Source organism: Mus caroli, unplaced genomic scaffold (genome assembly GCF_978045245.1).
Source record: "Mus caroli unplaced genomic scaffold, Mus_caroli_1 scaffold_3, whole genome shotgun sequence".
In the NCBI taxonomy this organism is placed as follows: domain Eukaryota; kingdom Metazoa; phylum Chordata; class Mammalia; order Rodentia; family Muridae; genus Mus; species Mus caroli.
Genome location: NW_028227258.1, coordinates 143545409 through 143559718, shown reverse-complemented (window position 1 = coordinate 143559718; position 14310 = coordinate 143545409).

Below are 14310 nucleotides of genomic sequence, written 5' to 3'. Positions count from 1 at the left end.
ACTGGTTAACAATGCAACAGAAATTTTAGACTGGCCAAATAGACAACTGTTCTGTAGAAAACGAATTCAGATTCCTCTTTGTCAGAGAAAAGATAAAGAAATTAAAGGAGGAAGAATAAACTGAATCCAATAGAGTTATATAGAAATTAGATATATCAAATAAATTTGTATTTGTGTTAAACTATACAGATTATAGATAGATAGATAGATAGATAGATAGATAGATAGATAGATAGATAGATAGATAGATAGATAGAAAAGAACATGAGCTCCAGACATATATGAAATGATATTACCGGGTATAAAATGTTGGATGTGGCCTATGAAATAAAATGGCTCCAAAAATAGAAAAAAAAAGACATCAGTCCATCTAGATCTACAAATTGGAGAAAACACACACACACACACAGAGAGAGAGAGAGAGAGAGAGAGAGAGAGAGAGAGAGAGAGAGAGAGAGAGAGAGAGAGAGAGAGAGAGGATGAATAATATTGTGGCTGCAGTCTAAAGTTCTTTTTTTTTTCTGGAGACTTGCATGCAAATCATCACAGCCTTGCTCTACAGGCTCAACAAGGCACATGCATCTTTCTTAACAGTTAATGCAGTGGTTTCTATGTAGTGGACAGTCATCGATCAGCTGCTGATTTGTTGAGTTGGGTTTCTACTGAACAGACAGATGAAAGTTATGAAATATCAAAGTATGTTCTCCTTTCTCTTTAAGAGCATTTGCCAGGAATTGTTTATGTCTTGCAAGACAACTTTGGAGTTTTCATATCTATCTATCCCTGTGGAATACTAACTGAAAGTTAATTAAACAAGTGGGATACTGCCAGCCGTACAACTTGTGTGACAAAGAGAAATGGTTTTGTTCACTGAGCTCTAGCACAGAGGAGCAGCCACACACTCACACCTTTTAGGCAACAGCAATGACTTGGCAGTCTCCACTCATCCTAATTCTTGTGTGTGTGTGTGTGTGTGTGTGTGTGTGTGTGTGTGTGTGTTTTACACTCTGTACTTGGATGTGAGTTTTCATTGTAGAAGGAAAAGCACAAATTTCATCCACTGTTCCAAATTCCAAAAGTAGTTTTTCTTCAAAGATTTTAACTGGTCCATTTTTACTTTAACAAATGCATCAGGGAAAACTGAAGCTAGCAGGAAAAAAAGAAAATGAATTGTATGCTTAAAAATATATTTACAGTGGGACTCATGCTGGTGTAGCTGCTTAGAGCTGATTGAGTAAGATTGACAGTTATTTTTCTTGATATGGAGATGCCATTTTGGCACATTTATGTAGATAGACACAGTGAATAGGGCTCATCGCAATGGAGCAAGTTTGAGATGTTACTTAGAAAAAGTGGCCACAGACAATAGAAAGAGCAAGCTCAGTCATAACAGCATATCACTTAAAGACTGCATCAGCAAGGTCAGAGTAAAGTGTGTAACTTACAGGTGAGAATCAGTGATAGGCAGGCACCATCCAAAGTCACCTGTATAGGACAGTGCCCAACTGCTTCATGATGTTTAACGACTACACTGAACAGAAGTGAGGCTATCCACAGGAGCCAAAGCTACAGCTCTGGGATCTCTGGGAGAGCAGATTGACAGAGCTGAGAGTGAGAAGACCATTCAGTGTCTGCATACTACTACCCCAAGAAAAAGTGGGGTCATTTTAACTGACTAGAAAACATCCCAAGGGGTTCTTGAAACTATGCAAAACTGAACATTCTCATGCATAGAGAACGGCTTGTAGTGAGATAGGTACTTGAATCATATATTTGTATACTACCTATTTCAAAAGATATCATGGTTTTTAGTTCCACCGTGACCTTTCTACCATCAACAGCTCCACTATTCTTCATATGTAAACAACTTGAGAAAACGGAGTCATACCATTTTATTTTAGTGTTTGTGTGTATGTGTGCATGTGTGTGTGTGTGTATGTTTGTGTGTGTGTGTGTGTGTTTATATGTGTGTTTGTATGTGTGTATCAGGGAATTCACATCCGCAGGAAAAATCCATGCACAATTTTTCCCCCTTTGGTTTTTTTCGAGACAGGGTTTCTCTGTATAGTCCTGGCTGGCCTGGAACTCACTTTGTAGACCAGGCTGGCCTCGAAACTCAGAAATCTGCCTGCCTCTGCCTCCTGAGTGCTGGGATTAAAGGTGTGCACCACATTTTTTAAAACACATTTTTATATGTGTGTGTGAATATGCGTCTTTGTAGCAATAGCCCTGGTTGAATATTATGTGGATCCGGATGTGAAAATGTGTCTGCCTCTTCCTTTGTTAATATGGACAAGAAAATGACCTTATTTCCATCTCTGCTTCTTTTATTGTTATAATAATGTCAGAGATGGCACTGAGATTAGGGAATGAGGAAAGTCTACCATGCATAGTACATGTGCAGTAAATGTAGGTGTTCTTATCAGAGAGAGAAAAGCATGACACGGAAAAAACTGAGACTAATCTCTCTGCCTGAGGTCCAGCTTTGGCACTTGAGTAGGAGAAAATTTAAGCTTGCTGAATCTTAGGAGTGTTCACCTTGAAAATGCAGACAATAGTAAATGTTTTATACTTTTGATGCTGCCACTATATAGACAGTGCACCTGGTGTCAGTGGTAAGGTTACAGGCATAGGGAAATTGAGACTTCACTAGTTTAGTTTTCCAGATTCTTGTCAACATGAGAGAAAGAATTTAGAGGTGAAACAAAGTAAGACACTCGAAGGAAGTTTTATTATAGGACAAAACTATATGCTTAAAGACTGAGTCTATCTTGCCTTTCAAGATAGAAGCATTAGCCAAGTGAAAGCCTGGGAGTGGCTGAGCCACTGAGCTGCTTACGGCATATTAAGTGTAAGGCTGCCTCTGTGTGCCTTTCATTTGAGAATCCAGAACATTGGACAGGCAGTGAGCAGGAGTACATGCTGCTGACTCTGGGAGATTAGAGCAGATTTACCAACTACCACTACAGTATTGTCTCAGTAAATAAATATAGTATCAGAATGCTTCCTAAGTACTTATCTTATACTTACTATACATTAATGCAGTTCTTTGCAATTATCAGAGAAACTTTTCTTTACTGTTGTGGTTGGGGCGGTGAGACATACAACCGGTCAATGTACAGAGTCTCCCCAAGTGAGACATCTGTACCATACACTTCTCCAAAAGTTCAAGGAACATTGTATAAGAAGGGGTAGAAGGACTCTAAGAGCCAAAGACTGGGAGCACCTGCTGTGAAATAGTGACTTCTGTGCATGACGTGCCCTGTGCCCTCAAGAACTCAGAGCAGCAATGACTGTCTGGCCAAACCTGCACAAGATCAAGTCAGTTAACACACCAACATGAGTAGTGGTGGAGGGGTGATCCTGGAAGCCTGACTTTTGGCTGAAGAGCTGCTGGCAGTTTATGTGATATGAGTTTCTACAACAATTTTATTCAAGGTTGTGGTCCTGAGAAAGTTGTCCATGCCCCAGTGGATGGCCTTCCATCAGAGTACGTTCAACATAAGCTGGAGTCCATGAGTTATTTAAAAAATTAAAAATAAGAGGACAGGAAGTTGGGCAGAGGATCAGGAGGACTGAGACCTTTGAGGAAATGTGTGGAGCATGGTCATACATATCAAAATGTATTTTATATGTGTATGGAGTTCTCAAGGAAAACCAAAAAAATATTATGTTAAAAGCTAAAGTTTCTCTTTTTTACTGTCCTTATTTGATGTTTCTGGATGTGGATGTTGCATTGATTTTTTTCCATTTTATCTTAATAGTTTAACAATCAAATGAGGGTCTGAACAGTTTATTAAAAGAATAATACTGACAACTAACTGTAGACATCTATTCAGTAAATTAGGCTAAGCTGATAAAGTCCTTATTTCTACTTATTTTCCTAAAAAGGCATTATATTTTGGTTTCAAAATGCAAAATGCTACCTTTGAGACAGAATGGAGATAGGCTTTAAAAGCTAAATGAAATGAATAGTCTTGCAAAAGCAAAGAAGGAATTTTTCATGAGTCCCTGGGAACTAGCAAAAGTGCGTTAGAACTGTTGTTTTCGATAATAAGCTTTATTACTCTGTTAAACTACTCCATATGAGAAGCCTTCTATGCCTTTCCTGTCTCTGTAAGGAAAATTAAAACAGAACACACAGCACTGGGGCCAATTTGTTTCCAAGTAAGTCAATTATTAATACAGTATTTAGTATTTAATGAACTCAGCCTATGTATGTGAAATGCTACAAAGAGATCTTCATACCAGCTGAGAACAGGTGTGGATACAAGCTTTGCCCGTATGTTTACCAGCTGATTAGTACCCATTAAAATTATAATAATCTAATAAAAATTACTTTATATCCAGTGAAAGCAGAAGCACCCCTGTGGGTAGGAAATGATTTTTATCTCCCTTGTCAGGCCAGAGAAAGTGCAAAAGCCACAAGAACCTAAGGCACCCTGAGTAGTTCAAGTTTCTAGAACCAGACTTTCTCTAACAATCACTATCTCCAAAAGGGAGACATGCCCCATAATGTCACAATGGGTTTCTTCTTTTCATAACATTTTCTATGGCAAGAGGAGCTGGCATCAGAGCCTCAGTAAATAATTGATACTATTTTGCCTGCCTTGAAAACTACACAAAGCTGGCGGTGCCTTAGGGACCATTACATGCTGTGGGGACTTCAAGGAGTTCTGAATGATTGCCAAGTTCTATGCGAGTTTTCTCTGACCAAGAATCATGTTCCTCTTACTTAGCAAAAGTCCCTTAGAGGAAATGTAGATCAAAGGCTGCATACAGGTGACTCAGTTACTAATGCATTTGCCTTTTGAGTGACCTGTACTTTCCAAGGCTAGGTTTACTACCCAATGGGGCATACATTATTAATTTAATTGACTTCCTTCCAAAGAACTGATAGAATCACAATAGAAAGAAGAAAGTTGGGGAGTAGGACTATAGTTTTATTAATTTTACTAGTAACGGATTCCCTATGGGCATTTGAACTATAGGGAGAAGGCATGGAAAGAAAACCAGGATGGTTTCAAGAACAGAAGGGTTTTGTGGAAACTGAAGGAGAAGTAGCATTTCTCATCTTTGTGCCCTGCAGTACTGAGACTACATAAGGGAGGTCACCAGTATTACTCTCTTGCACCATCATTTGATGGGCATAGGAGGTGATACAGGAAACACACAAATAACGAAATGAGAGTGTCACCTCCTGCTCCAAGAAGCAATGCAAGGCCCTCAGGCACTATAACCCAGTCTCTCTAAAAGGATCCTCCTTTGCTTAGCTCCCCCATACATTGTTTATTTATTAACTTGTGCTAAATCTCTAAGTCTAGGCTAGCAGAGAAGCCTTGGCATTTATTCTATGAAGGAAGTCATGACTGGAGGGTTCTAACATTTCATTGAAACCTTTTGTTTCAGCTTACAGACTTGAAAAGAGATAAATCAGGAACCAAAAAAGTAAAAAAGTAAAAATCCCAGACTGTGTGTGACATGGTTGCTTTTGGAAATGCACAGCCCAGAACATGTGACTTCTTGTGCTTGACTGTTCATAGTTCTTTATATTTGGTCCAGAGAACATGATAACAATGAATTAAGAATTCTCAGACGTAACTTAAAAGTCCCATTGATCCCAGAGCATCAGGCAAAGCTGGAGGAGGGGCAAAACTAAGGGGATGATTACAGCACACTGCCAGTTCAAATCTTAAATATCTAATGCTGCCTATTTCGGTCTTCACCTTTACTGGATAAAAAGTAAAATTACAAGCCAGAAGTGATGCATAATGTCTTTAAATCCAAGCTCTAGGGAGTCAGAGGCAGGCAGGACTCTGAATTTGAAGCTAGTCTGGTTACATAGTGAGTTCTGGGCCAGTTAGGGTATATAATGAGAGCCATCTCAAAACAAACAACCAAGCAAACAAAAGTAAATAAATATAAAATTACAATTCTCTAGTAAGAATCTCCCCAAAATGATTTTAAACAGATTTATTTTTTATTAAGGTAACCTGAAATCAGTATTAAGATTTAGTATAGGGACTTATTTACTTCTGTTGAGTTTAGGTAATGTAAATTTTTTTTAAAAAAGTAAGCAAGTTTGTTTATTTTTTGATAACCAGTGTTGTATGAACAGTATATTAAAAGAAATAAAAGGCTTTTATAAAATATACCTGATGTGTTAGATTGATGGCTCTCCAACTGTGTGAGAAGCCACAGGAGAGTTGGAAACAGGAAGAACCCTCCCTGGTCATCAGACCTCTTCTGGGAACCAAGGGAAACACAAAGTTCTGTACATCAGTTCTGTGTACTGAATAGGTATGTCACTGAAGGACAGAGCTCATCATTTGATATTGGCTCTTTACAAAAGGCAACCCACCACAGGCTATGCCGTAGTTGGTTCCTAGTCATGTACTAAATCTGTTTTGGGAGTGAAGCCATGAAATCACTCCAAGGCTGATGACATGCTTCTTAGCAGAGTCATCCCCCACTGCGCAAGTTCTCTACTCTCATTGCAGTCACCATGCAGACTCTATATTGCTAACATAGGAAGCCTTTGTGCTATGAAATTGCCTTGTCTGTTTCTTTGGACGTTGGCATTTCTACTCACTTTTTAAATCTTTTTTATTTCTTTAATACTGATTGGTATTTCTTGTAGTTTCAAGGAAGCACCTATTTTACATCCCGAGGCAGCAGCCAATCTTAGAAGAATGATGGAACATCTATAATAGATTTAATCTTGATAATTTAACTCTTGGACTTTTGGAAAGTTCTGTGGTAGGCAAAACACGCTAATTATAATTTGTAGTACCACACTTTTATATATTCTATCACTTATGTGATAGAAGATAGGTTCCAGATGCCCCAGAAACCAAAATTAATTGAAAAAAGCGTGGCTATAGGAGAAAGCCTCACCTTGGATGGGAAGGCAACTAGAGCTGCCATTGGGATTAGGAGAAGATAGATTCTAGTTGAGTCTTTTTCCTCATGAGTCAGCATGTTATCACAACCCAGTGAAATTTAGCAGTCAGCTACACCCTCTACCTGAATCCAGGCCAAAAATCCAAAGTGGACAGTGTGGGATTTCCAGGAGAATTTTTTCAAGAGGATGGGAAGTGTGGTTTATATCAGATACCCAATAGTAAGACATTTTAAGATGTTCCTGACCATGTGTGTCGGCCATGATGTGATATTCCTTGCTAGCTCTCCCATCAGAGACTTTCCATCTATTCTTTCATTACATGGTTCACAGACTCCTGATGGATTTCTGTTGTGGATTGGCCTGGTGCCATTTGTATTTTGATGCTAATTCCACTCTCCTGGGAGGGGTTGAGGACAAGGAGTGAGTCACATACTCAGGTGACTTCTTGTGACCCAATCAATCCCCTAGTGAATAAAGGAGTCAATCACAGGGCAAGTAGGAGGGACTTCTGGGTTGGATAGGGGAAGAAAGGAGGAGGAGGAGGAGGAGAGAGAGAGAGGGAGAGAGAGAGAAAGAGAGAGAGAGAGAGAGAGAGAGAGAGAGAGAGAGAGCGAGCTTTTGGACTGGGATAGTGTGAGGACAAGCGTCTCCCGGCTTTTGGCGAGTCCTAGTGGATCTGCCATGGGAGAAATTAGATTTAATATGGTTTACAAGATTAGGATTCTAGTTGTTGCGCCCAGAGATTGAGTTACCAATGTTTCAGAACTAAGTTTGTGTGGTGTTTTTCTTTTCATGGAAACCCGGCTGGTTTCCAGAGAGAAAGGTACAGTGGCAACATGTGGGTTTGCCTGATGGCCACAAAGGCCATGGGGATATTGAAGCATGGGGCTGCCATGGTAATGACCTGCCACTGGGAACCTAGTGAGCTGGGTGGAGAGATTTTGGATCTGAGTCAGAGTCTCCACGAGATAAAAACAGGTCGGCCATTGCCCACCAGTGTGTGGCCAGCCAGGCTGCTGGGACATAGAGTTGCTGGGACAAGCACTGGAAGTGCCAGATCTTTTTTAATATTTCCCACAACAGATTTCCATTTCCTCCAGTTTTGCAGTTGCCAAGACTAAGTCTCTATAGAAGGAAATGGTGGGTCATAAACAAAGAACACAAAACAGTTTTCATTTCACTACAATAAAACTCTAAGGAGGGAGAGGACATGATTTCTATATTTATCCCACAGTGGGGTATATTATTCTCATAGTCTATAGACCAAGGATCAGAGTTGACAAGACTTCAACTTCCATTTCCATAAATAGGTAAAATAGATTTCGAAATCATGTGACTCTGGACTCTACAAGGTGTCAAGTGCTTCCATGTACTTAACAGCCAAGGGATTAGTACCCAAATCGGGTGTCTGGGAATTACAGTCCTAATCACAAAGGAGGTCATAAATTTGTACCACGGTGAATTTAGACATTTTAATTTGATTTAGCTATCATATTTCCAAAAAACAGTGTTTTGAAAATGTAAATAATCAGAAAATCAAGAATTTGATTAAGAAAGAAAAAGAGTCCTCACACAGTATTTTTGTGCAACTTTCTCGTTATGCTGGACTCATTCTGTCAGCAGAAGCTCTCTGTAAAATAGAGGAGAAAAAATCTTAACAATAACACACACGTGCTCTGAAAGAGATGAAGCAGAAGATTAAGCAGGAAACACAGATATTTTATTGCCCTAAGGCATTACTCATTTTCCTGACACATTATGTTTTTAATTAAAATTGCATGTGAGTTAATTAAAATGTTCATTCAGGCACCTTTTTTTTTTTCAATTCTACTTACATGGCCTTGTTTCTTCTTTACTTTTATGCTAAAACTCAGTTCCATTTTAATCCTACTTCTTTTACTGGCTACAAATTTAGCAGATAGTTTATATATTAATCTAGCTTTAAAAAAAAAAACTAACTTGAAAAAAAAACGAATTCTTAATGACCACAGAAAGAGGATGATGCTGGTGTTTCTGATGCTTAAACCAAAGCTTATGAAACTGGCATCAAGAAAAAGTGTTTACTTAAAAATAATTGTTAAGGTCATATGATTCGTGTCATGGACATGTTTACTCACCCTAATTCCATTATTCTGGGAAGCATTACTGCTTAAGGCAACTTGATTATGTAACATCATCTTTTTGTGATTAAACTGATTGATTAAGCTATTACCAAAAACTTATCGAGTTCCAGTTGAAAGTGGCTGAGTGCAACCCTGTGAAAATAACTCTTGAAATGCTGGTATAGAAACACAGAGAACCTGGTTACTGGGGAGGTTGGTGCTGGGTTGTAAGTGCAGCCAGGCTGAGTGAGAGGCTCAGGTACTTCATTTGCCAACAAAGGCAGTTGTTGAAGAAAAAAGAAGTATCATATATGAGAATCCCTAATTGAACTTAATGGGTTATTAAAAAAAAAACTACAGGGAATTGGGTGGGACCATATTAAAGGGAAATTATGGGAGTTAGAGGTAGAAAATGAGAGATAGATATAAATATATTTCATTGTATGGATGTATGAAATTCTTAAAAGTAGAGAAAAAGAGATTTAGGCAAGAAGAAGCAAGCTCTGGTGGGTCACATGTGTCCTACGGGACAGTTAATGAAGAGCTTCTTGCTACAGCTAAGTGTTATCCATGAGTTTCAAGTCCTTGCTATGCCTCAGAAATAGCCAGTTCTTTTTCAGTTACCTAAAATAAAATTTGAATAATTTTAAGTAATAAGCTGTCAGTAAACCATCATGCTTCCAAAATCTCATGCAGTAAGAGACTGTGAAACCACTAGGAGAAAATATAACAGAGACCCTTCAAGAGACAGGTGGTAGCCAATAAATCTTTCTAACACTACCTCAAAAGAGAATGCAACAAGGCAAAAAGAGTTAAATGAGATTATATCAAATTAAGTGAACCCTTTAGAAATGCATTTTATCCTCTGTGGTCAGGATAATGATGAGAGGGGACAGTCTCTTCCTGGATTCCCTATAGGGAGTAGGGCAGCTCTGTTATGGACTGCTGTAGTTTGTGGTTACATCTCACCCTTTGTCTACACTAATGTAAAAGGTTTTTAAATACCAGTGCGTTGATTAGTTTGATGTCAACTTGACATGGGCTAGAGTCTTTAGGAAGAAGATCTATAAATTGTGAAAACACTGCCATAAGATTGGCCTATAGCCAAATCTATTGAGCATTTCCTGATTAATGATTGTTGTGAGATGGCTCCTCCAACAGTGGGTGGTGCTGGGATGATCAAGCCACACAGAACAACCCAGTAATAATCCTTCTCCTAAGGCATCTACTTCAGTTCTTGCCTCCAGGTTCCAGCCTGGCTTGAGTTCTTCTCCTGACTTCCTTCATTATTGGACTGTTTACATGGAAGTATTAGATGAAAATCACAATTTTCTTCTCACGTTGCTTTTGGTCATGTCTTTATTACATCTATAGAAAGCGCATGGATGGCAATCTATCATTCATTCTTTAAAATGAAGAGACCCGAAAAATGGATGAAAATATCTGCAAGCTAGTGATGCAACATAACATGGCAGGATTAATCAAAACAATAAGGAACTCAAAAGCCTCAATAGCAAAAATTAGCAATTGTATTTCATGTTGTAATAATGGTCTGAAAAAAGCATTTCTTGAAAGAAGATATGCCAATGACTAACACATACATAAAAATGGTCAATATCATTAATCATCAAGGAAATCCAAATGTAATCATCAAAATGAGGCATCATGTCATCCCAGTGATAATGACAATGGTAATAATGTCAAATGTCAGTGAGATGAGATGAGGGAGTCCTGGCACACTGTTGGTAGAATGTAAATTCCTCTCATCATTATGGAGAACAATGTTCCTCAGAAAATGGCAAATAGAACTAACTACAATAGGATCTTGCCAACCCACAACTGGAAAAACATCCAAGGAAATGAAATAATTATATAAAGGGGATAGCAGCCTTCTCCAATGTTTATTATGGCACCATTAAAAAAAGAGTCAAAATGTGGAATCACCTGAGGTTGTTTGATGAATGAATGGATATACAGATTTTGGCATATATACATAATGACCAATATTAACCCCAAAATGTAACCCTTCTCTTGAGGCAGCATGAATAGAACTATAAAGTGAAATAAGCCAGTCATGAGTGTCTCCCCTTTTGTTTCTTTAGGCTAACTCAATACATTCTTTAGCACGGTATCATGATTCTTCTCCCAAATCACTGGGCTCCTCAGTGACCAGATTATCCCAGTATCAAGAATTATGGAACTTCTTGAACCCAGATTTTTAAAAGTTTTAGGTATTTTGCTGTAGAAACATACAAAAGAAAAAAAACCCAACATTAATATAAATTTGACAATGCAGAAGCCACCAAATATAGGTCTCTTGCATGTGACTCTTGACAGAAAAGAACTTGGCTAGTGAAGTGTTGAGGAGACTGAAAGAGAATTCTGGAAAGCAGCCAGAAAGAAACTGTGACCTTGAACAGCATGAAGAGTCCAAACAGCAACTGAAGCCTCAACCCAGTTCTCAGAAGTGATGAAGGACTCCACACTTCTCAGGAGGTAAAGATGATTGGAAAAACACTGTCATAGCAGAATACTTTCAATTATGACTGTATGAGAATTCCATAGTCTCATGGGTTTTAAATCTGACTGAAAGAACAGGCTGGTCCTAGAGAAGCAGAGAAGCTACTCTTTAACCAGAGTACTAGAAGATACCCTAAACACTACTAAAGGAGAAAAAGAAACACTCAGCTATAAACACTGCAATCTACAGTGATATCCTGGTACAGTAGTAGTAAAAAGGCTGCAGATATAACCAACCACTGCTCACTGCTCGATTGGATTTAAGGCCCATGAGATGGAGCCCAGGTCTGACACTGCTTGGGTAGTCAATAGTCTAAAACTAGATAGGCACATTCCTACAGGAAAACCAAATGACATTACTCAGCTAAAGCAATGTAGCAGTAAAATGACTCCTAATGTCATTTGGCTATACTCATAGACCAGCATCTTGTGCAACCATCTACTTCCTTCAGTAGTAGATGGGAAAAAAATACAGAGACCCACAACTGGACCAACTGGACAATGTTCAGAGCAACTATAAACATTCAGTCCTAAATGTGATGTCTTCATCAGGTCCCTCCTCTAAGGACTTTGGGAACTCTGCAGAAGAGGAAGTAGTGATACTCTAAGAACCTGAGGAGAAGGATGACACCAAGAAAGCAGTGTCTACCAGACACAATAGGGATGACACACATGTGAACCCACAGAGATGGTGGCAGCATCAAGGGCCTGCACAAGTCCAAGCCAGAGAGAGTTCTAGCAACGATAGGGTGAAGTAGACATGAGTCCCTATTCCTAACCAAGAAAGTATCTCCAATTGGCAACTACTCACAAAGAAGAAATTAGTTTCTCCTACTCTTTCACTGGGCAAACAAACCATACTTAAGGGAAGGCCTATGTCACAATAAAACAAATAAAAAGGTCGATTGATTGATTGAATGATTGGTTGATTGAGGCTCATAATGCTTTGTCCTCCCCACCCCCAGCTTATTTATCTTTGTGTTTTGTTTTCTTATTGATTATGATTTCTAAATGAGACAGAGAAATGGGGCAGTGTGTGTGTGTATGTGTGTGTGTGTGTGTGTGTGTGTGTGTGTATCTGTGTGTGTCTGCATGTCTCTGTATGTATCTGTATGTGTGTCCATGTTTGTGTCTGGATGCATTACTCATGCCCTCTTTCATGTGTGTGTGTGTGTGTGTGTGTGTCTGTTTGCATCTGCATGTGTGTCCATGTTTGTGTCTAGATGCATTTCTCTTGCTCTCTTTCATTTATTTGGTTTGTTTCATTTGTTTTATTCTTGTTTTTCTTTTTATTGGCCTATTTGCTTCCTAAAAAGAGGATAAAAGTCATGAGGCTGGAAGGAAGGAGAACTAGAAGATCTGTGGAAAGATCAGAGATAGAAAACTATGATCAGAATATATTGTACAAAACTAATTTCAATTTAAAATGAAAAATTGTTTGTTTTTGTAATTAGATATTTTCTTCATTTACATTTCAAATGCTATCCCTAAAGTCCCCTATACTCTCCTCCTGCCCTGCTCCCCAACCCACCCACTCCTGCTTCCTGGCCCTGGCATTCCCCTGCACTGGGGCATATAATCTTTGCAAGACCAAGGGCCTCTCCTCCGAATGATGGCCAACTATTACAAAAAAATCTGACTGGAAGGGCAGGCTGGCCTAAGAGTAACTTCTCTGCTCTAAAGGAGTTCATATTAGACTTCTCCCAATCCTGAGATTCAAGCTCCTACCACAGCCACTGTAGACATCACTCTGTCTGAAGGATCAGCATCAGGCTCACTGTGGTGAAGGACAGTCACTTCAATATTCGGCAGCTTCAGAACAGCAGGACTACTACTGCAACCTTGCCACTCCACCTGTCTTTCCTTCATGGCAGCTGGAGAATGCCTCTTTCCTTGCTTCACAATATGAAGCTGGAAGAACTTATAGCTCCTCCTAGGCCTGTACATGCCCGTGGCTGTGACAAGTTTCAGCTGCTTCTCACAACTGCAGAAACATGGCTGTCATCATCTAAACCCTGGCAACCTCTACATCAACCTACCTAAACTCTCAAAGCTTTCCTCCCCAGTCTATACCCTTGATAACATAGCTCCTTGTCTCCTAAGCCCCAGAATCACCCAAGCAATGCCTCGAAAACTGTGGCCTCTCAAGCAGTTGGTCTCTGAGACCACAGAGTCCCATCTATGACTTGTGACACCAGGACCTCTATAACTGCAGGTTGTAAGCCACAAGCCTCAGGCTACTACATCCCTCCCTTAGATCCTAAAGATCTTCATGTCCTTCACATTAGCACTATGAGTTTAAATATCACCTTTCCACACACACTAGAAACCTAGAGACAGTCTTCTTTGTGGCTCACAGCCTTGTAAACACAGCTCCTTGTGCCCCAAACTCTACTATTGCTGTATTCATTCCTTTTGGATCTGGAGAAGGCAGTCAGAGACAGAGAAAAATGTTTATTCATGCTGCAAGCAACAGGACTAGTATGGGATCTACAAAGATTTATTTTCCATCCAACAACCTTGAGTTGATACTCACCGATAACTCAGTCCCCACTATCATTTGAGATCATGCTCTGAGACCTGGGAAGGGATCTGATCCTGTGGTTTAGGAGCTATGACTACTGCTTCTACAGGTCCAAGCACCCGCTGCCTAAATTCATCCTGAAGGACCTAAGAAGCACGGAGCAACTCTTCACACCCTGTGACACACGACTGTGGTTGGTGACATCTCACTAGATTCTGTCATTTACAATTAACCCATGGGACCTGGGGGCAGTTCTTTTC